At 36.6% G+C, this 21838-nt stretch overlaps 1 protein-coding gene across 3 annotated transcripts in view; it reads left to right on the top strand.

Annotated features, from left to right (window-relative positions):
• Chm (CHM Rab escort protein) overlaps positions 1 to 21838 on the top strand; it is a 251328-nt gene that overhangs the window by 212983 nt on the left and 16507 nt on the right. The window lies entirely within an intron of this gene.

The following is a 21838-nucleotide window of genomic DNA, read 5'->3' as shown; positions in this document are numbered from 1 at the left end:
ACTCCGTTGATTGTTTCTTTTGCTATGTAGAAGCTTTTTAGTTTGATATAATCTTGTTTGTCTATTTTTGCTTTTGTTACCAGTGCATTTGGGGTTTTGTCCAAAAAACTTTGTTAACTTCAGGGACCTAAACCATCTCATTATTTTCTTCCAATAGTTTCATAGTTTCATATCATACATTTAAGGATTGAATTCATTTTGAGTCTGTTTTATGAGTGATGAGACAAAGTTCTAGTTTAATTTTTCTGCTTATGGATACCCATTTTTCCCAATACCATTTATTGAAAAGACTGTCCTTCCTCTAATGTGTGTTCTTAGCATATTTATCAAAAATTAACACATTCGTAGAAAATCCGTAGATGTTTGGGTTTACTTCTAAGCTCTCTGTTCCATTGGTCTCTGTGTAGTTTTTATTTCAATACAATATTGTTTTGATTACTACAGCTTTATAGTATGTTTTGAAGTCAGGTACTACTATGCCTCTTGTTTTGCTTATTTTTTGCTCAAAAAAATGGCTTTGACTATTTGAAGGTTTTTTTATGATTCCATATAAATTTTAGTATTTTGTCTAATTCCAGGGATTGATATTTTGATAAAGATTATATTGAATCTATGGATTGCTTTGTGTACTGTTACAGTTTGTATCTAGATGTTCCCCTAAAGCCTCATGCACTCATAGGTGGGGCTTTGGAAAAGTGACTGGATCATGAGTATGTGATAATCATCATTGGATTAGTCCATTGATAAGTTTATAGCTGGGTGTGATGTTGGGAGGTGAAGTCTGGTGGGAAGCGGTGGGTCCCTGTGGGTGTGGCCTGAAGGGTATAGCTCCCTCCTCGTCCCTTGATGCCACTCTGCATCCTTCCTGCCTTACATAAGCAATTCTCCTCTGCCTTGGAGCCAGCCAACTATGAACTGAAATCTCTACAAACTATGACCCAAAATAAACCTTTCTTTCTTTAAGTTATGGACCTCAGGTTCTGTGTCTCAGCAACAAGAAAGGAACTAAGAGAGGTACTGTGGATGTATTAACTATTGATTATTTCAATCCATGACCACAGTATGTCTTTATCTTTTAGTGTCTTCTTCACTGTCTTTTATCAGTCCTATATAATTTCCATTGTAGAGATCTTTCACTTCTTGATTTAATTTATTCCTAGGTATTTTTTTCTGTAGCTATTGTAAGTAGGATTCCTTTTTGGATTTCTATTTCAGATAATTTTTTATTGACATATAGCAGTACAACTAAATTTTGTATATTGGTTTTTATAGTTTGCAACATTGCCGAATTCATTTATTTCAATAGTTGGAGGGGCTTTATATAAGATCCTTTTGTCTACAATGAAAATTTGATTTCTCTTTTCCAATTTTGGGGGGGTTTTTTTTGTTTTTATTTTTGGTACCGGGAATTGAACTCAGGACCTTCCGCTTGCAAGGCAGGCAGTGGCACCACTGAGCTAAATCCCCCGCCCTCTCTTTTCCAATTTTTATGACCTTTATTTCTTTCTCTTTCCAGATTGCTGATTAAAAGGATGAAATTGGGCATCTTTGTCTTGTTCCAGAACTTAGAAAGATTGCATTTTTCCCCTTTCAGTATGTTAACAGTTGAGTTATTATAAATGGCTTTTATTATATTGACATTCATTCCATCTATACAATGGCTACCAGTATTTGTCAGATAAACTGTAAACAGTTTACTTCCCATTTACGGAAGGTTTGTTTCCATTTTTCCCCTTATATGTTCTTTTTTTAAATTCCTTTTCCCTTCTTTCCCTCCCGCCTCCCTAGTTCACCTTCCCATTTGAACTTGCTTCTCCTACTTCCCAATATCCTCCATTTCTCTCCGTATTTACCATTTGACTTTTTCACACGATAGAAACAATGTGATACTTAAATTTGTGTGTCTAATTTATTTCACTTAAAATTATGGTCTTAAGATGCATCCATTTACTTAAAAATGTCTCCAGTTTATCCTTCTTCATGTCAGAGTAATACTCCATTGTATATAAAAACCATATTTTCTCTTTTTTTCCATTCAGTTTATTGGTGCATTTTAGGTATACATTATGATCGCATTCATCATTGGGAATTTGTACTTGTACATGATATACCTTGGTTCTTCTTTTTTCCCATTCCCCTTCCTTCCCCTCCACCCTTCCCTATTTATAAAAACTTTTGTTTTCATTTTTTTCTTCTTTTCTCAAATTCTCCTCCTTCTTTCTTTTCTCCCCCCCTCCCCACTTCCCCTTCTGTTTTGGACCTTTTCTTCCTATTTTACGTTATCTGTTATACATTTTGGTACTTATTGACATTTTCATTTTCTCACACCAGGGAAATTTCAGTTATTACACATGTATGTCCTATTTATTTCACTTAAGAGCATGGCCTCAAAGTGCATCCATTTAGCTATAAATGTCTCTTGTTTATCATTCTTTATGGCTGAGTAGTACTTCATTTTATAAGAAGAAAACACATCTTCTTCCCCCACTCACCAGTTGATGGGCATTTGGGATGTTTCCAAGTTTTAGCTATTACAAGCTCTACTGCTGGAAACATAGGTGTGCATATATCACTATGGTATGATGCTTTTAATTCTTTTGGGGAGATGCCCAGTAGGGGAATAGCTGAGTCAAATGGGACCTCTAATTCTAGTTTTTTGAGGACACTCCACACTGATTTCCACAGTGGTTGCACCAGTCTACACTACCACCAGCAGTGGAGAATGGTTCCTTTTTTCCCACAGGCCCACCAGCATTTGTTGTTGGTTGTTTTCTTTTTTCTTTTTTTTATTTTTGGTACTGGGGAATGAACTCAGGACCTTGTGCTTGCAAGGCAGTCAATGGCACCACTGAGCTAAATCCCATTGGTTGTTTTCTTGATAGCATCCATTCTTTCTGGGGTGAGATGGAATATCAGTGTTGTTTTCATCTGCATCTCCTGAATGACCAGTGATGTTGAACATTTTTTCATGTTTGTTTGCTGCTTATACTTCTTCCTCTGAGAATGTCTATTCATTTCAGAAGCCCATTTTTAGATTTAGTCTTTTAACTTGGGGGGGGGGTCTGGATTTTTTAAGTTCTTTATATATTCTACATAGTAGTCCTTTGTCTGAGGAATAGGTGGTAAAAATTTTTCCCACATTGTAGGTTGTCTCTTCACACTGTTGGTGATTTATCTTTCTGTGCAGAAGCTTTTTCATAAGATGAAATCCCAGTTCTTGATTCTTTGTGCTAGTTTACATGCAACTAAGGTTTTGTTCATAAAGTCTTTTCTTGCATCAGTGTCTTCAAGAGTTTTACTTAACCTATCTTCCAGCAGGTTTAGTGTTTCTGTTTTAATATTTAGGTCTTTGATCCATTTTAATTTTAGATTATTGGATGGTGAAAGACATGGATCTAATTTTAATCTTTGGTAAGTTGAAACACAGTTTCTCCAGCACCATTTATTAAAGGGCTATCCTTCCAGTGAGCATGTTTGGCTCCTTTGTCAAAGATGAGGTGGCTTAGCATGTCTGCAGTTGTTTCTGCACCTTCTGATCTGCTCCATTGATCCTCAAGTATGTTTCTTTGCCAGTAACATGATGTTTTTATCACAGTGGATTTGTGCTATAGTTTCAAATTGAGAATTGTGATATCCCCTGCCTTGTCCTTGTTGCCTAGAATTACTTTTGCTATTCTGGGTCTCTTCTGTTTGGAAATTGGATTGTTTTCTCTACTTCTGTGAAATATGTTGTGGGGATTTCAATCAAGATTGGATTTAATCTATATAGCAGTTTTGGAAGTATGGGCATTTTCACTATATTGGTTCTTCCTACTCAGGAACAAGGAATATCTTTCCATTTTCTGATATCCTATTCAATCTCTTTTTTCAGAGTGTTTTAATATTCAAAGTACAGGTCTTTTACTTCTTTCATTAGTTAGACTAATTCCTAGGTATTTCATTTTATTTGGATGGTATTGTGAAAGGTATTGTTTCCCCAATTTCTCTCTCAGTGAGTCTGTTGTTCGTGTACAAGAAAGCTATTGATTTTTGAGTGTTGACCTTGTATACAGCTACTCTACTAATCTGGTTATTAAGTATAGAAGTCTTTTGGCAGAGTTTTGGGGGTCTTGTACATAGAGTATCATGTCATTCACAAATAATGACTGTTTAACTTCTTCCTTTTTTACCTTTATTCCTTTGGTTTCTTTTTGTCTAATTGGTGTTGTTAATGTTTCCAGAACATCATTAAACACGAGTGGTGATAGTGGGCATTCTTGTCTTGTTCCTGATTTTAGTATGAAAGTTTTCAGGTTTTGATCATTTAGTATGATGTTGGCTGTTGATTTTTCAAAGATGGCTTTTATCAGGCTGAGATAAAGTCCATCTATTCCAATTTTCTCTGGAGTTTTTATCATGAATGGGTGTTGGATTTTCTCAAACATTTTTTCTGCATCTATTGAGATGATCATATTATTTTTGTCCTTGACTTTGTTAATGTAGTGTATTTCATTTATTGATTTACGTATGTTGAACCATCCTTGCATCCCTGGGATGAATCCAACTTGGCCAGTGTGATCCTCTGTATTGTTTGCCAATATCTTACTGAGGGTTTTTGCATCTGTGTTCATTCATTAGGGAGATTGGCCTATAGTTCTCCTTTTTGTTTAGGCCTTTCTCTGCTTTCGGAAACAAGGTAATGCTTGCTTCCAGAAATGGCTTTGGAAGTATTGCTTCCTTTTCAATTTCATTAAAGATTTTGAGAAGTTTGGGTATTAGCTCTTCCCTAAATTTCTTGTACAGTTCTGCAGAAAAGCCATCAGGACCTGGGCTTTCTTTGTTGGAAAGTTTCTTCTTACGTTTTCAATTTCATTGATTGATATTGCATTGTTTAGAATTTTTATATCTTCTTGGTTCAACTTTGGTAATTCATATGTATCTAGGAATCTGTCCATTTCTTCTGTGTTTGCCATCTAATTGGAGTACAGGTTCTAATTGGAGTACAGGTGTTGATGATCCTCTGGATTTCTGCTGGATGTGTTGTACTTTAACTTTTTTCATTCATAATTGCATGGATTTGAGCCTTTTCTTGCCTTTTTTTGATAAGGTTGGCTAAGGGTTTGTCAATTTTATTTATTTTGAGGAAGCAACTCTTCAATTCTTTGATTTTTTTTATCGTTCTCTTAGCCTCCATTGCATTGATTTCTGCTTCGATCTTTAAAATTCCTCCCTTGTACAAGCTTTGAATTTGTCTTGCTCTTCTTTTTCTAGAAGCTTAAGGTTCAGTATTAGATTGTTTATTTGAGCTCTCTTTTCCTAATATGGGCATTCACTGCTATGATTTTTTTCCTCGTAGGACTGCTTTCATCACGTCACATAAATTTTGGTATGTTGCATTAGCATTATCATTTAATTGTACAAACTGTCTGATTTCTTCTTTAATTTCCTCTGTGACCCATTGGTTGTTCAAGAGGGTGTTATTCAATTTCTATGTGTTTGTGAAGTTCTTCTGATTTCTGTTGCAGTTGATCTCCAGTTTCATTGTGCTATAGTATGACAATATACAGGGAGCAACTTCAGTTCCTTTGCATTTACCTTAAGCATGTTTTATGAGCTAGCATGTGATCTCTTGGAGAATGACCTGTGTGCAGCAGAGAAGAATGTATATTCTGAATTTGTGGAATGAAACACTCCATAGACAATTATTAAGTCTATTTGTTCAAAAGTTTGGTTCAGTTCTAGTACGTAGTTGTTAATTTTTTGTCTAGTTGCTCTGTCTATTTTTGACTGGAATATTGAGGTCCCCCACTACTATTGTATTAGTGCTTTTTTAGTTTTTCATGTTCAGTAACACTTCTTTTATATAGTTGAGTGCACTAGTATTTGGTATTTATGACTGTCATCTCTTCCTCTTGGATTGTTCCTTTTACATGGTTGTAGTGACCTTCTTTGTCTCTCTTAATTACTTTTGGTTTGAAATCTACTGTTTGTGCAAATAGGATAGCTACCCCTGCTTTTTTCCAGTTTCCTGTCACATGGAGTATTGCTTTCCATTCTTTTACTTTCCGTCTATGGATTACTTTTTTAATTAAGTGTGTTTCTTATATACAGCATATTCTTGGATCTTGCTTCTTGATCCATTCTGCCATTCTATTTCTTTTGATTGGTGAGTTGAGGCCATTAATATTAAGGCTTATAACTGATATGTATTGATTTATTATTTTTATGATATTTTCTTGTTGTTGGCTCTTTTATTTTTTATTTTCCTCACTTTCCATCGAATTTTTTGCCTTGCCTGATGGCTTCATTCTGTTGGGCCTCATGTAATTGTAACCCTCATTGCAATTTTCTAGGATTTTTAAAGAATATTTTGGAGTACTTCTTTGGTATTCATCAAGTTCCTCATGTGTTCTTTGTCATGAAAATATCTTATTTCTCCATCAACTTTGCAAGATAGTTTTTGCAGGATACAGCAATCTGGGTGGAGCTTGTTTTCTTTTAGGACTTGAAATACTTCACTCCATGCTGTCCTTGAATTGAAGGTTGGTGTGAGAAGTCTGCTGTGATTCTGATGGGCTTTCCTTTGTGTGTGTGGCAGGAGTTTTGTTTTGTTTTTTCAACTGCTTTTAACATTTTGTTCTTCTGTTGGGTTTCTGGAATCTTGACTATTACATGTCTAGGTGAAAATTTTTTTTGATCATGTCTAGTTGGAGTCCTATATGCATTACTTATCTGTAGTTCAAATTCTTTTCCTGTACTTGGGAAATTCTCTTCCATTTCTTCTGTGAACAGTTTTTTTTTTATGTTATGTGCACTATCTTCTGCTTTGTCATTGACTCCAATCAGTCTTATGTTATTCTTCTTTGGGTCATCTAGCAGCTGCTGTATTGATTTCTCATGATCCCTTGCTACTTTACAAATCTCTTTTCATGGTCACTTACCTCAGTCCTGGTGATACTCTGTCCTCACATTGGCTCATTCTGCTGCATATACTTTTAATGGAGTTTTGTTGGTTTTTTTTAGGTACTGGGGATTTAACTTGGGACCTTGTGCTTTTGAGGCTGGTGCCGGAACCACTGAGCTAAATCCCCGGCCCTCAATGGAGTTTTTAATCTCCTGGATATCTGTTGGAATCTGTTTCATGGATTCTATTTCTCCTATGCTGGGCTTTCATGGTTTCCATTTTTTACCTATGCTGGGCATTCATGGCTTCCATAATATTTCTGATCTCCTCTACTTTTTTTTATGTTTCTGCTCTAGAATCTCTAAGCATGCCTTCCATTTTTGGTCACAATCTAGGAAATTATTTCTCCTTTGATTTTTTTCTAGAGCCTTGTTCATCTCTTTTGTTACTTCCCGTGTTATTAGTTCAGGGCGTCCAGGTAGTTGATTGTCAGGTTTTTCCACCTTGTTACCCCTAGGATTTGCCTTTTATGAGCTAGAAGTCTGGGTTTGAGACTTGTTTAGATGTCTGCTCATTTTTTTTTTTATGTCTTTGTTGTTGATGGTTTGGGTTTAATTCCTGTGTTGATACTTATATATTGCTTATTGTGTCTTTATTACTAGTACTTAGAACCCTTAGGGAATGGTTACTTCTTAGAGGTGTCTTCCAGGTATAGCAGCTGGTCTTTAGGTTTTGAGTCTGTAATGACCCTCAGGCAATCTCAGTTTGGGTATACCAGAAAGGACAACTGATTGGAACAATCACATCACCTTGGCCCAAGTAATATAATCAGCATCAACCATAGCATCAAACACAGCTTAGAAAATGACAAATTGTTGTAACTATTAATCTGTCACCTTGAACCACGTGGACTAGATTAAAATCAAATACCAACCAGAAATATGTTTGTAATAAATAAACCCTTCAATATAGTGAATTTACCACCTGGGATGAAGACTTAGAAGGAGTTGTGCAGGGGATAGAGAGGTAGAAGGAGAGGGAAATGTTAGAAATGGGGCTAGAGGACACAGGAAGATCATGCAAACTTTGGGAAACTGGGGAAGGCAGGAGCAAAAGAAAGAAGGAAGGAACAAAAACAAGAATAGAACAGCCTTATAGCAGCAGGAACACTAGAAACTGTATTCACTCTACTATAATAATAAGAATGATTTAGAAAAGGAAAAAAGAGCCCAACCTAGGACAGAAATAGGAAGAAGAAAGGAGAGGAAGAAAAGAAGAAGAGGAGGAGGAAGGGAAGGAGGAAGAGGAGGAGAAGGGCCTTCAGGGCATGTCTCTGCTGTCACCAGTAGACAACATGGACAGCACTGTGCGGATCAAAGTCAATTAATCTCAGGGAGCTATCCATAGTCCACTGAGATTCAGGCTGATTTCTGGCTGCAAGGCCCAAGTTGAGTTCCCTGACCTCCTGCAGGTTTGAATTCTGCAAATTTGTGCTGCAGGTTCAAGCTGCCCTTCCCCAAAGTGAGTCTAAATTCTTGTACGGGGTGCTGATCCCACCAACTCACCAACTGCTATAGTCTGAGGACTTTCTTCCCTCTCCCAATGGGCTTCAATTTTCATCAACAAGTCTCAGAGAGGCTCTCTCTGCTGTTCACCACAGGGATCCTGGCACCTCTGCCTCAGGGGTCTGGATCCCAGAGTAGTCCAAGGTGCAGTCCGGGATCTGGGGCAGCCTGAGTTGCAGTCCTAAGCGGGGCAGTGGGCCGCCTCACAGCCTAAAGCATACTTTCTTTATCCATTCATCTGTTGACGGGCATATGGACTATTTCCAGGATTTAGCTATTATACATTATGCTGCTATAATCATGGATATGTATATATCACTGTGGTATAATGCTTGTAACTCTTTCAGGAAGATTAGCTACAAGGGGCACAACTGGATCAAATAGAACCTCTACTTTTTGTCTTTTTGAGAAATCTCCATACTGATTTCTATATTAGTTGTACCAATATAAACTCCCACTAACAGTAGAGAAGGGTTCCTTTTTCCCCACAGGAGATCTCAGGGTTGTTTTAATTTGCTTTTCTTGAATGACCAATGATGTTGAACATTTTTTCATGTATTAATTTGCTGTTTGTACTTATTCATCTGGGAATTGTGTGTTCATTTCAATGACCATTTTTGGATTGGGTCTTCAAATTTGGAGGGCCTGATTTTTTGAGTTCTTTATATTTTCTAGATATTAATCCTTTGAGAATTAGCTGATAAAAATTTTTCCCATTTTGTGTATTGACTCTTCAGTGATTGTGGTTTCTTTTGCTATGTAAAAGCTTTTTAATTTGATGTTATCTCTGTTTTGGATCTTTATGAATAACAACCCAATTGCATAGAAAATAGTATAGTCTTTGCCTGCACCTGTCTTCAAAAGGTTTACCTATTTTGTCTCCTACTAGATTGTTTTTGTTCTAATATTTGAATCTTTGATCCATTTTGACTTTATTTTAGTGTATGGTGAGAAATATGGGTGGGTCCAAGTTTAATCTTTAGTATGTAGAAAGCCAGTTTTCCCAGCACCATTTATTAAAGAGGCTTTTTTCCAGTGAAGGTGTTTGGTCCATTTGTCAGAGGTAGAATAGCTAAGTGTACTTGGAGTTGATTTTGCATTTTCTATTTTGTTCCATTCATCCTCAAGTCTGTTTTTTAGGGAAGTGTATTGTTCTGTTCTTTTGTTTTATTGTTGCTAGTACCATGCTCTTTTCATCACTATAGCTTTGTATTGTAACCTCAAATCTGGGATTGTGATTCCCTCTGCCTTGCTTTTAACCAGAATTGCTTTTGCTATTTAGGTCTCTTCTGGTTCCATAAGAATTTTAGGGTTCGTTTCTCTAGTTCTATAAGAAATGCTATTGGTATTTTCATTGGAATTGCTTTAAAACTGTATAACAGTTTTTGAAAGTATAGCCATTTTGCTTATATTAGTACTGCTTATCCAAGAACAGGAGGTAACTTTCCACTTTAATTTTTAAAAATTAATTTTATTGGTACATTTTAGGTATACAATATAATGACATTTATCATTGGAAATTTGCACCTTTACATAATCTCTCTTGGTTCTTGTATTTTCCCCCTTCCCCTGCCCTCCCATCTACAAAGACTTTGTTTCCATTTTTTCATTTCCTCATATTAATTCCATTCCCTTCTTTCTTTTCCCCTCCCCTTCCCACTTCCCCTTCCCCTTTGCCCCTTTTCTTCCTATTTCACATTATCTATTATACTTTTTAGTCCTTATTTACACTTTCAGTTTCTCACACTATAGAAACTATTCGGTATTTACACATGTGTGTCCTATTTATTATACTTAAGAATATTGCCTCACAGTGCATCCTTTTAGCTATAAATGTCTCTAATTTCTCATTTTTCTGCCTGAGTAGTACTCTATTTTATTAAAAAACGACATTTTCTTTATCCAGTCTCCAGTTGATGGGCAATGGGGTTGCTTCCAAGTTGTAGCTATTGCAAATTGTGCTGCTATGAACATGGGTGCACATATATCACTGTGGTATGATTCTTTTAATTCTTTTGAGAAGATACCCAGCAGGAGAATAGCTGGGTCGAATGTACTTCCAGTCCTAGTTCTTTGAGGTATCTCCATACTGATTTCCACAATGGTTGCACCAGTCTACACTCCCACCAGCAGTAGAGCACGGTTCCTCTTTCCCCATAGCCCTGCCAGCATTTGTTATTGGTTGATTTCATGATAGCAGCCATTCTTTCTGGAGTGAGGTAGAATCTCAGCGTTGTTTTCATTTGCATCTCTTGAATGACTAGTGATGTGCAACATGTTTTCACATGTCTATTTGCTATTTCTAATTCTTTGTATGAGAAATGTCTCTTCATTTCAGATGCCCATTTTTCTATTGGGTCTTTAAATTTGGGAGGTCTGATTTCTTTAAGTTCTTTATGGATTCTAGATACTAGACCTATGTCTGAGGAATATTTAGATGTTTGATTCGTTTCGATTTTAGTTTAGTGCATGGTGAGAGATATAGGTCTAGTTTTAATCTTTGGCAAGTTGAAACCCAATTTTTCCAGCACCATTTATTAAAGAGGCTCTCTTTCCTCCAGTGAGGGTGTTTGGCTCCTTTATCAAAGATGAGGTGGCAGAGTGGCTGGCATTGTTTCTGCTTCTTCTAATCTGTTCCACTGGTCCTCAGGTCTGTTTCTTTGCCAGTACCAATGCTGTTTTTATCACAATTGCTTTGTAGTAAACTTTCAAGTTGGAGGTTGTGATACCCCCTGCCATGTCTCTGTTGCCTACAATTGCTTTTGCTATTCTAGGTCTCTTCTTATTCCAATGAATTTTTGGATTGTTTTCTCAAGGTCTATGAAGTATGCTGCTGGGATTTCAACTGGGATTGCATTGAATCTATAAAGCAGTTTTGGAAGTATGGCCATTTCCACTATGTTGACTCATCAACCCAGGAGCAAGGGATGTTTTTCCATTTTCTGATATCATCTTTAATCTTTCTTTTCAGAGTGCTATAGTTTTCAGAGAAGAGGTCTTTGATCTCTTTTGTTAGGTTGATTCCTAGGTATTTCAGTTTTTTGGATTCTATTGTGAGAGGAGGTGATTCCCGCACTTCTCTCCTAGTGATTCTATTGTTCGTGTACAGGAAAGCTATTGATTTTTTTGTGTTGACCTTCTATCCAGCTACTCTACTGAATTTGGTAATTAAGTCTAGAAGACTTTTGGCGAAGTTTTTGGGGTCTTCTATGTAGAGTATCATATCATCTGCAAATATGACAATTTGACTTCATTTCCATCTTTATTCCTTTCTCTTGTCTAATTGCTGTGGCTAATGTTTCCAAAACTATATTGAACAGGAGTGGTGATAGTGGAAATCCTCGTCTTGTGCCTGAATTTAGTGTGAAGGATTTCAGTTTTTGACCATTTTGTATGATGCTGCCTGGTGATTTTTCATAGATGGCATTTATCAGATTGAGGTAGAGACCGTCTGTTCCAATTTTTTGTAGGGCTTTTCTCATAAATGGGTGTTGGATTTTGTCAAATGCTTTTTCTGCATCTATTGAGATAATCATATGGGTTTTGTCATTGGCTCTATTGATATAGTATATTACATTGATTGATTTGCGTATGTTGAACCATCCCTACATCCCTGGGATGAATCTCATTTGGTTAGGATGTATAATCTTCTTGATGATCTTCTGCATCCTATTTGCCAGTATCTTATTAAGGATTTTTGCATCTATATTCATTAGTGAGATTGGCCTACAGTTCTGCTTTTTGGTTGGGTCTTTCTCTGCTTTGGGGATCAAGGTGATGCTTGCTTCCAGGAAGGAATTTGGGAGTATTGCTTCCCTTTCAATTTCATTGAAGAGTTTAAACAGTAGTGGCAGCAGTTCCTCTCTAAATGTCTTGTAGAATTCAGCAGTGAAGCCATCAGCACCCAGGCTTTTCTTAGTTGGTAAGTTTTTAGTTATGTTTTCAAAAACGTTTCATTGTTTGATATTGGGTTATTTAGATCTTTTAGGTCTCCTTTGTTCAACTTTGGTAATTTATATATTTCTAGGAATCTGTCCATTTCTTCTGTTGTTTCCATCTTATTGGTGTATAGGTTCTGGAAGTAGGTATTGATGATCCTCTGGATTTCTGCTGCATCTGTTGTAATTTCATCCTTTTCATTCCTAATTGCATAGATTTGGGCCTTTTCTTTCCTTTTTCTGATAAGGTTGGTTAAGGGCTTGTCAATTTTGTTTATTCTTTTGAAGAACCAACTCTTTGCTTCATTCATTTTTTTATCGTTCTCTTAGTCTGCATTGCATTGATTTCTCCTCTGATCTTTATAATTTCCTCCTTTGTATGAGCTTTGGGTTTGTCCTGCTCTTTTTCTAGAAGCTTGAGGTTCAGCATCAGGTTGTTTAATTGGGCTCACTCTGTTTTCTAACATGAGTATTCACTGCTATGAACTTCCCTCGTAAGACTGCTTTCATCATGTCCCATAGATTCTGATTTGTTGTATTGTCATTGTCATTTAATTGTAGGAAGTGTCTGATTTCTTCTTTAATTTCTTCTGTGACCCATTTGGTATTCAGAAGTGTGTTGTTCAATTTCCATGTGTTTATGAAATTCTTGAGACTTCATGTGCTGTTGATCTCCAATTTCATCGCACTATGGTCTGATAATATACAGTTAATGACTTCACTTCCTTTGCACTTATTTAAACCTGTTCTATGTGTGAGTATGTGGTCTCTTTTGGAGAATGACCCAAGTGCGGCTGAAAAGAATGTGTATGGTGATTTTGTGGGGTGGAACACTCTGTACACATCTGTTAAATTCATTTGTTTAAGAGTTTGATTGAGTTCTAGTATTTCATTGTTTATTTTTTGTCTAGTTGATCTATCTATTTGTGACAGTGGGGTTTTGATGTCCCCCACTACAACTGTATTAGTGCATATATGACTTTTCATATCCGTTAGTATTTGTTTTATATAGTTGGGTGCCCTAGTGTTTGGTGAATAGATATTTATGTTTGTCTTCTCTTCCTGTTCAATTGTTCCCTTTACAAGGATATAGTGTCCTTCTTTGTCTCTCTTAATCAGTGTTGGTTTGAAATCCATTTGATCTGCAAAGAGGATAGCTACTCTTGCCTTTTTTGAGGGTTACTGTCACATGGAGTATTGTTTTCCACCCTTCAACTTTCAGTCTATGAGTTTCTTTTTGAATTAAGTGTGTTTCTAGTATGCAGCATATTGTTGGATCTTGCTTCTTGACCCATTCTGCCAGTCTATTTCTTTTGATTGGTGAATTGAAACCATTAACATTGATCATTATAACTGATACTTACTGACTTATCATTGTCATGACTTTTTCTTTTTGTTGAATTCTCCCCCTTTGCATTTAATTTCTTGTCTTGCTTGATGAATTCATTCTTCTGGGCTTCTTGGGGTTGTGATCCTCATTATCTTTTCCTAGGATATTGTCTAAAATTTTTTGGAGTGCTGATTTGGCATTCATGAAGTTCCTCAGGTGCTCTTTGTCATGAAAGTATCTTATTTCTCCATCCATTTTGAAAGATAGTTTTGTGGGGTCCTTCATTCTGGGTTGGAGGCTGTTTTCCTTTAGGGCTTGAAATATGTCCCTCCAAGCTCTTCTTGCCTTGAGGGTGTGCGTTGAGAAGTCTACTGTTATTCTGATAGGCTTTCCTTTGTATGTGATTTGTTTCTTTTCTCTAACTGCTTTTAGAATTTTGTTCTGTTGTGTTTCTGGAATCTGAACTATCATCTGCCTATGTGTAGATTTTTTTTTTATCAAGGCTATTTGGAATCCTATATGCCTCACTTATCTGTATGTCAAGTTCTTTTCCCCTGCTTGGAAAATTTTCTGCCACCACTTCTGTGAACAGTTTTTTTATGTCATCTGCACTCTGTCCTGATTCTTCATTGACTCTGATAAGTCTTATGTTATTCTTTGCATCATCTAGCAGCTGCTGGATTGATTTCTCATGGTCCCTTACTATTTTAAAGAAATTTTTCTTTTTCTGATCACTAATTGCAATCTTATGTTCTGTATCTGAAATTCTGACCTCGCATTGGCTCCTTCTGCTGCACAAACTTTCATGGGAGTTTTTAATCTCCTTGAAATCTGTTTGCATCTGTTTTATGGATTCCATTTGTTTCCTATTTTGGTATTCCATCATGTTCCTCAGCTCCTGTCTAGATTTATTAATCATGTCTTGCACTATGGGCACAGTCTCTGCTGGTATCTGAGAAATTATTTCTGATTTCATTTTCTCCAGATCCTCTTTTGTTGCCAGTTCAGGAAGTCTACGTGTTTGAGTATCAAATTGTTCCATCTCATTTCCCTTTTGGGTTTCTTTAAATGATCTGGAAGTCTGGTTTCGAGACTTGTGTATGTGTCTTCTCATTTTAATGGGGGAGGGGGTGTGCTGCTGGTGCCCTTTTGGCTCACCTCCTTGACACCAGTGTCAGTGATATGGTGGTCCGCAAATCTCTTGCTCGGTGCTATGGGCAGCTCTGCTCCTTGTCGCTGGGGATGGTGTTACGGCAGTATGGAAGGCTCCTTGGCACTGGGGGTGGCTGTGCTCCTTGGCCCTGGGGGCGGTGGTATGGCAGCCCAGAAGATTCCTCCTGCCCACTTGGGGCAGCTCTGCTCCTTGGCATTAAGGGCGGTGGTATGGTGGCCTGGAAGGCTCCTCCTCTGCGCTGGGGGCAGCTGTGCTCCTAGGCCTGTTTGGTAATTCTGAAAACATGTGACCTCTTCAGTGTTCAAAGGAGCCTCAGTTAGTCCAGATTCTTACTGCAACCTCCGTACAGATGGTCCTCTAACTGATGAGGAAGATGGAGAGTTTGAAGAGGAGATTGATGACCATGATACTTCAGCTTTTCTTGCAGAACTGGAAAAAAATTTTAAAAAGAGCTGAAGACAGGCCAGGAAGGAACAAGGACAAAAAGTTTAAGAATCAACTTTCAATTTTCTGATATCCTCTTTGATCTCCTTTTTCAAAGTACTATAGTTTTCAATGTAAAATCTTTCACTGCCTTCATTAGATTGATTCCTAAGTATTTCATTTTTCTTGATGCTATTGTGAAAGGTGTTGTTTTCCTAATTTCATTCAGTGAAGTTGCTGTTCACTTATAGGAATGTTACTGAATTTTGATTGTTGACTTTGTATCCTGCTACACTACTGAATTTGGTTATTCTAAGAGTCTTTTGGAGGAGTTTTTGTGGTCTTCTATGATGTTATCAGGAAATAGTGTTAATTTAACTTCTTCCTTTCCTATCCATGTTCCTTTATTTCTTTCTCTTGTCTAATTGCTCTGGCTAATGTTTTCAGAACTGTATTAAGCACGAATGGTGTTGTTCCTCATCTTGTTCCTGATTTGAGAGCGAAAGCTGTCAGTTTTTGACCATTTAGTATGATGTTGGCTGTTGGTTTGTCATAGATGGTTTTTATGAGATTGAGATAAAGACCTTCTATTGCTATTCCATGTTTTCATCATGAATGAGTGTTGAACTTTGTCAAATGCTTTTTCTTCATCTATTAAGATGTTCATGTGGTTTTTGTCCTTGGCTGTTAATGTGTTTTATTACATTTATTGATTTGCATATAGTGAACCATCCCTGCATCCCTGGGATGAATCCCACTTGGTCACGAGTTATAACCTTTTTGGTGATTTGCTGCATTTTGTTTGCTAGTATCTTATTGAAGGTTTTACATCTATGATCAGTATAGAGATTGGCCTGCAGTTTTGTTTTTGGTTGGGTCCCTCTCTGATTTTGGTGTCAGGATAATGCTTGCTTCTTGGAGTGAGTTTGGGTGTATTCCTTCCCTTTCAATTTCATTCAAGAGTTTGAGGAGTAGTGGCATTAGATCTTCTCTAAAATTCTTGTAGAATTCTGCAGTGAATCATCAGGACCAGGGATTTTCTATGTTGGTAGTTTTATTATTATTACCTCTTCAAGTTCATTGATGGATATTGTGTTATTTAGAATTTTTATATCTTCTTGATTCAGCTTTGGTAATTCATATGTATCTAGGAATCTATCCATTTCTTCTGAATTTTCCATCTTATTAGAGTATAAGTTCTCAAAGTAGGTACTAATAATCTTCTGGATTTCTGAGGGATCCATTGTGATTTCACCCTTTTCATTCGAAAATGTGTGGATTTGGGCCTTTTTTTCCTGTTTTGATAAGATTGGCTAAGTGCTAAATAATTTAATCTTTGAAAAAACCAACTCTTCAATTCATTGGTTCTTTTATTTTCTTATTCTCAACTGTATTAATTTGTTTTTTTGTTTTTTGGGGGTTTTTTTGGTGCTGGAGATCGAACTCGGGCCCTTGTGCTTGCAAGGCAGACAGTGGAACCACTGAACTAAATCTCTGGCCCTCAATTGTATTAATTTCTGCTCTGATCTTTCTAATTTCCTTCCTTGCACAAGCTTTGCTTTTAACTTGTTCTTCTTGTTCTAGAATCTTGAAGTTCAACAATAGGTTATTTATTTGGCCTTGCTCTGTTTTTCTGGTGTGAAAATTTACTGAAATGAACTTTCCTCATAAGACTGTTTTCATGAAATATATTTCCAGTATGTCATATTGGCATTATTGTTCAATTGTAGAAACTGTCTAATTGCTCTTTTAATTTTATCTGTGAACTATTATTTGTTCTTTAGTGTATTGATTAAATTTAATTTAATTTCCATGTGCTCATGTAGTATTTGTGGTTTCTTTTGCCAGTGATTTCCAATTTCATTGCATCTGATAGTTTGCATGAGATAATTTCAGTACCTTTCCATTTACTTAAGCCGGCTATAAGCAAGGGATGAAAGACTTCAACCTATTTGGCCTAGCACCCAGTTCTTTGGTACTGGACTGTAGTACAGTTTATGGCCTCCAGACAATCTAGGTATTGGCATATAAGGGAGATCAGTTGATCAAAACAGCTGTGTCACCTTGGCTAAGGTAGAACAATCAGTGATAACAATAACATCAAACACAAACTGCAAAATGACAAACTGTATTAACTGATACTTTGTCATTTTTAACTCTAGGTGGCAAGAGTTACATAGCAAAACCTAAGACAAATCACAAAATTATATAAAATAAATATCCACTCAATAGAGCAATTTTACCCCCTTTCACCAAAAAGCATTCAGCCATATTAAGATATATTTAGCTATCTAGAGATTCATACAGGTGAATGGTATGAATGTGGTAGCATGAAGAAAAAGAGAAAAGAAGTAGTTTATGAAAAATAAGGCAACGAAAGGCATGAAGAATGTCATAAGTTTGATGTAGAAAGTGCTGTTAAGGAGTAAAGGGAAATTGGTGGTATTGGATAACACTAACAGAGATGATCAACTAGGAAAAAGATAAATAATAGGGAGTGAAGATCAAACTAGAGGAAAAGGAAATAAGAAAAAATACTAAGGGAACAAATTGAAAGAGTGAATGAGAAAAGAACAGGGAGACAGAGAAATAAAAGGACCTATTTAAACAAATATAACAAAGTAATATTTAAAGGGAGGGACAAGAAAATGAGTGGTAAAACTCCAACCTCCACCAAAAAAATAAATAGTGAAAATTCAAAAACATACCAATAAAGGTACAAAAAAGAGGAAAGAGAAAAACTTCTTATGTATTTCCAGAAGAGTGTTTTCCCAGGGCAGTAGTCTTTAATCTTACAAGTCACATCTTTCTTTGCTCCTGTTTATGGTCTGTGAGTTTATATGGAGGTTATTCAATTCAAAGGGACCTCTCTCCATAAATGCCTCTTTGTGGCAGATGTTCAGACTGGGGATTCAGACCAAGGAACATATGGGGCCTTGATTCTGAGGCTCTTGTCATGGATTCCTGCTGGTTGGCAACCAATGCTGGTTACCCAGTGTACATTCCAGTGTCCATTCCAGGATCCTGACACCATATGGAGGTTCCTATCAACTCAGGATGGTCAGTGGAAAAACAGATCTACCCAAGACTAAAGTGAGGCGATTTCTCCAGGCCCATGAGGGTGCAGGGCACTGGGTGGCATCTCATGGGCATCTGGAGTACCAGGCCAAACAGGAAGGTACTGTGCCAAGAACTCTGGCCAAATGCAGGGTGGAGACTGCTACTCCCAGCATGGAGGCAGCACTCTTGGTGCTGAATGAGCACTGCCACAGTCCATGTGTATGAAGCAGAGATTCACATGGGCTTAGGATACCCCCTGTAAACCCAGGTCACTTGGGTACTTGTGCTAGATGTCAGATAGAGACCCTGGAAGCCTAGGATTGGAACAGGGTAGTGAGAACTGCGTGTAGGCCCAAGCAAGCTTGGGGTGCCAAGTATGAATTTAAACCAGGCCAGTGTTAGGTCTTTGTGCTGGACGAATATCCCGGTTGGTGTGGAAAAAACTACAAGCTCCCAGCAGTGACATAGGTGTGTCCTGTGTCCAGTATTGAAGACACTCAACACAGGCAGTGATCACTTGTTTTTCTGCTTAGTCTAAGAATGAATGGCCACTTGTCCCTGGTGTGTATAGGTGAAAATGCTGCCAGGCTGCAGGGTCTTCTGCATTTGAAGAGGCGATGATGAGGCAAAGGACCCCTGTGCTGTCTGCTAGATTCTGGTCCACTATTTGGATCCTGCCAGCTTTTTGGGAACTTCTCAAAATGGCTGTTGTGATGGGCATGGGCAGGGGCCCAATAGGCCAGGCATATGGGCCTGCTTCTTCTCTTTTAAACTCTTATATGTATGTTTTATTTGATCTACAATTCTCTTCTTTCCAATTGATGTTTGTTCCTTTCCTTCTTCTAATTACTTGTGGTTTTAGTTGATCTGAGTTTTTCAGATATGACTCCTCTATTCAGTCATGTTTGAATCCCCCTTGTCTGCTTTAATAACTATTAAAATGTTATATACCTTTAATAAGAAGTGGATTTAGATAATGATTTAAAATAATTTTAGTACATTTTTGCTTATTTATTTGCTGTTTGAAAATGTGAATTTTAAATCATTTTTATTAGTATTTTCATGAAGGACAAATTTTATTGTACAAGTAAACTGATTTTTCTTCATGATCATAAGTTGTTTCCATACAGTTTTTTTTTAAATACTGCTGTGAATATACAAGTTGACTCTGAGCTTTTACATCCATATACATGTTTATAGCTGCACAGCTCATAATAGCTAAATCTTAGATGCAGCCCATATGTCCGTCAATAGATAAATGGATAAAGCAAATATATTTACACACCATGAAGTACTACTGTGCCAGAAAGGATAGACTTGAGTCATTTGTAGGAAAATGTATGCACCTTCAGACCATAATGTTAAGTGAAACAAATCATACACATGTGCTTAAATGTTGCATGGTTTCCCTTATATGAGAAACCCAAATCATAAATAAAGAGCAAAATAAAAGCCAAGAGGAAGTAGGGAGATCATTCTCAATTGGAAAGGGGATCAAAAGATAGAGGGGGGAAGGATGAGAGGGAAAGGGGATGCAAAAAAGAATTAAGATCTGTAGGTAGCTAACTATATCTTACAATGGCTGAATGCTGCTTTATGGTGAAAGGGGGTAAAATTACTCTATTGAGTGGATATTTATTATACATAATTTTGTGATTTGTCTTAGGTTTTGCTATATAACTATAACTCTTGCCACTGAGGGTTAAAAATGACAAAGTGTAGAACATTTATTAAACACCCATATAAGTAAATGTTGTGTTTGACAAAGGAGAGAAAAATGCTCTCTAAAGCTTGACCTTACAAATGATATATGAGGTATGAAGATTAGTCCAATTTTGAAAATAATCAGAATATAAAGGTATTATAGCTGACAATTTCTGATCCAAAGAAAACTAAAATATATTCATAGTAAAATATACAAGTATGTGACTACAAAACAGAAGTATATAGGAAAAAAAGTTGATTGTACCCTAAATTTTTAAATCAATTAACAATGTGTTATCTGAGTCACATCTGTATCTTGACATGAAAATCCAGGTTATGAATGTGTTTGCATTTCCAGAATTGCTATAGAAGTCATTAAGTATAAGATAATAATCCTACTTTGCTACTAGAAATTTTACTATCATTATGTGGGCTGAACTGGTGTATTGTTAAGAAACCTGATGATATATTTACATTATTATAGTCCTTTAAAATATATGTCCTTTGAACAGAATGAATAATTTAACCATTAAGGTACTTTTCAAAATATACTGTCTTATTTGTGTCCATGTTCATTTTTTTCCCCTACTGAATATTAACTGAATAGGAAAGTACTAGAAAATTGGGAACTTTGACATGAGCATTGATATCTTGTGAGACTGTGAGATAAGGGACAGGACATATGAGGACAGTCACTCTCGCATATTTTATCAGGGATTCCTGACCTTTGTAGTTGTATACCTTGTTTATTGTCTAGGGACTTTACCCATCATCAGCAGTGTTAAACAGCATTCAGAAAATTTAAATTAATTTGGAATAATTTTGATGTGAAGTTAAGTATACCATTTGAAATAATTAGTACCATACATCCTATAGTATCCCACAACCATTGGGAATCATTGTTTACAGTCATGTAAAAATAATCATCAAATATGGCAGATCTTTTATTAAACCATAAGTAATTCAGGAACTACCTTAGATTATTATTTTCTTCAGTGGACCAGGACAAGGGTAAGGAGTTTGGGGGGCAAGACTAAAACATTTGATCTTGGATCACATAGTCATTAAGAGTCCCTCAGTTTATTAGATATCTTGGAATAGTTGACTATGGAATGAATTTGATTATGAAAATCCTATTCTGACATTGGCTCCTGTGATAAAATTTGAACTATGTTCTTATAGTTTCAACAAAAATTCTTACTGTTCAAAATACTCTTGGACAAGAGGTAGGTATACCTTTCTACTGGTATATCGGGGGGAAGAATTTCTTAATACTCTTTCCTCTCTAGTATATACTTTTCTGCCATTATTTTATTCCACCCCAAGCAAGCCCTTTCCAGAACCATGAAAGTTTATCCCAGTTAGGGATTTCCTTAGTCCTTCCTTTCAGTGTTTAGGACTTTTGACCCACCTTTATTTCAGCATAGGCCTTTAGTTCTAATAGAGTTAGGCTATACCAGTGGTGGCAAACCTATGGCACATGTGCCACAGCAGGCTGTTTGTATCATTGAAAGCTCTAAAAGGTTCACCATCATTGGGCTATACTATTTCATTTCTAGGAAGGGCTGTTTTGTTTGTTTAACAGGATATACTCTAACTGACCTCTAAGATTCAGGCCCTTTGAATTTGTAAATGCAAAAGAGAAATGTTTTCAAGTTTCTGAAAATATTATATAGACTATTTTGATCTGTGCCTCTTTGTGGACTTTCAAGTATATATGTATGGTTCAAACTAAGTCAGCAGTATTCCCCTAAAAGCCTT

This window comes from Heterocephalus glaber, unplaced genomic scaffold (genome assembly GCF_053883595.1).
Source record: "Heterocephalus glaber isolate CG9 unplaced genomic scaffold, H.glaber_assembly_v1.0 deba00001613, whole genome shotgun sequence".
Classification (NCBI taxonomy): Eukaryota; Metazoa; Chordata; class Mammalia; order Rodentia; family Bathyergidae; genus Heterocephalus; species Heterocephalus glaber.
Note: the sequence above shows the minus strand (reverse complement) of the source record. Positions and strands in the feature narration are given on the sequence as shown.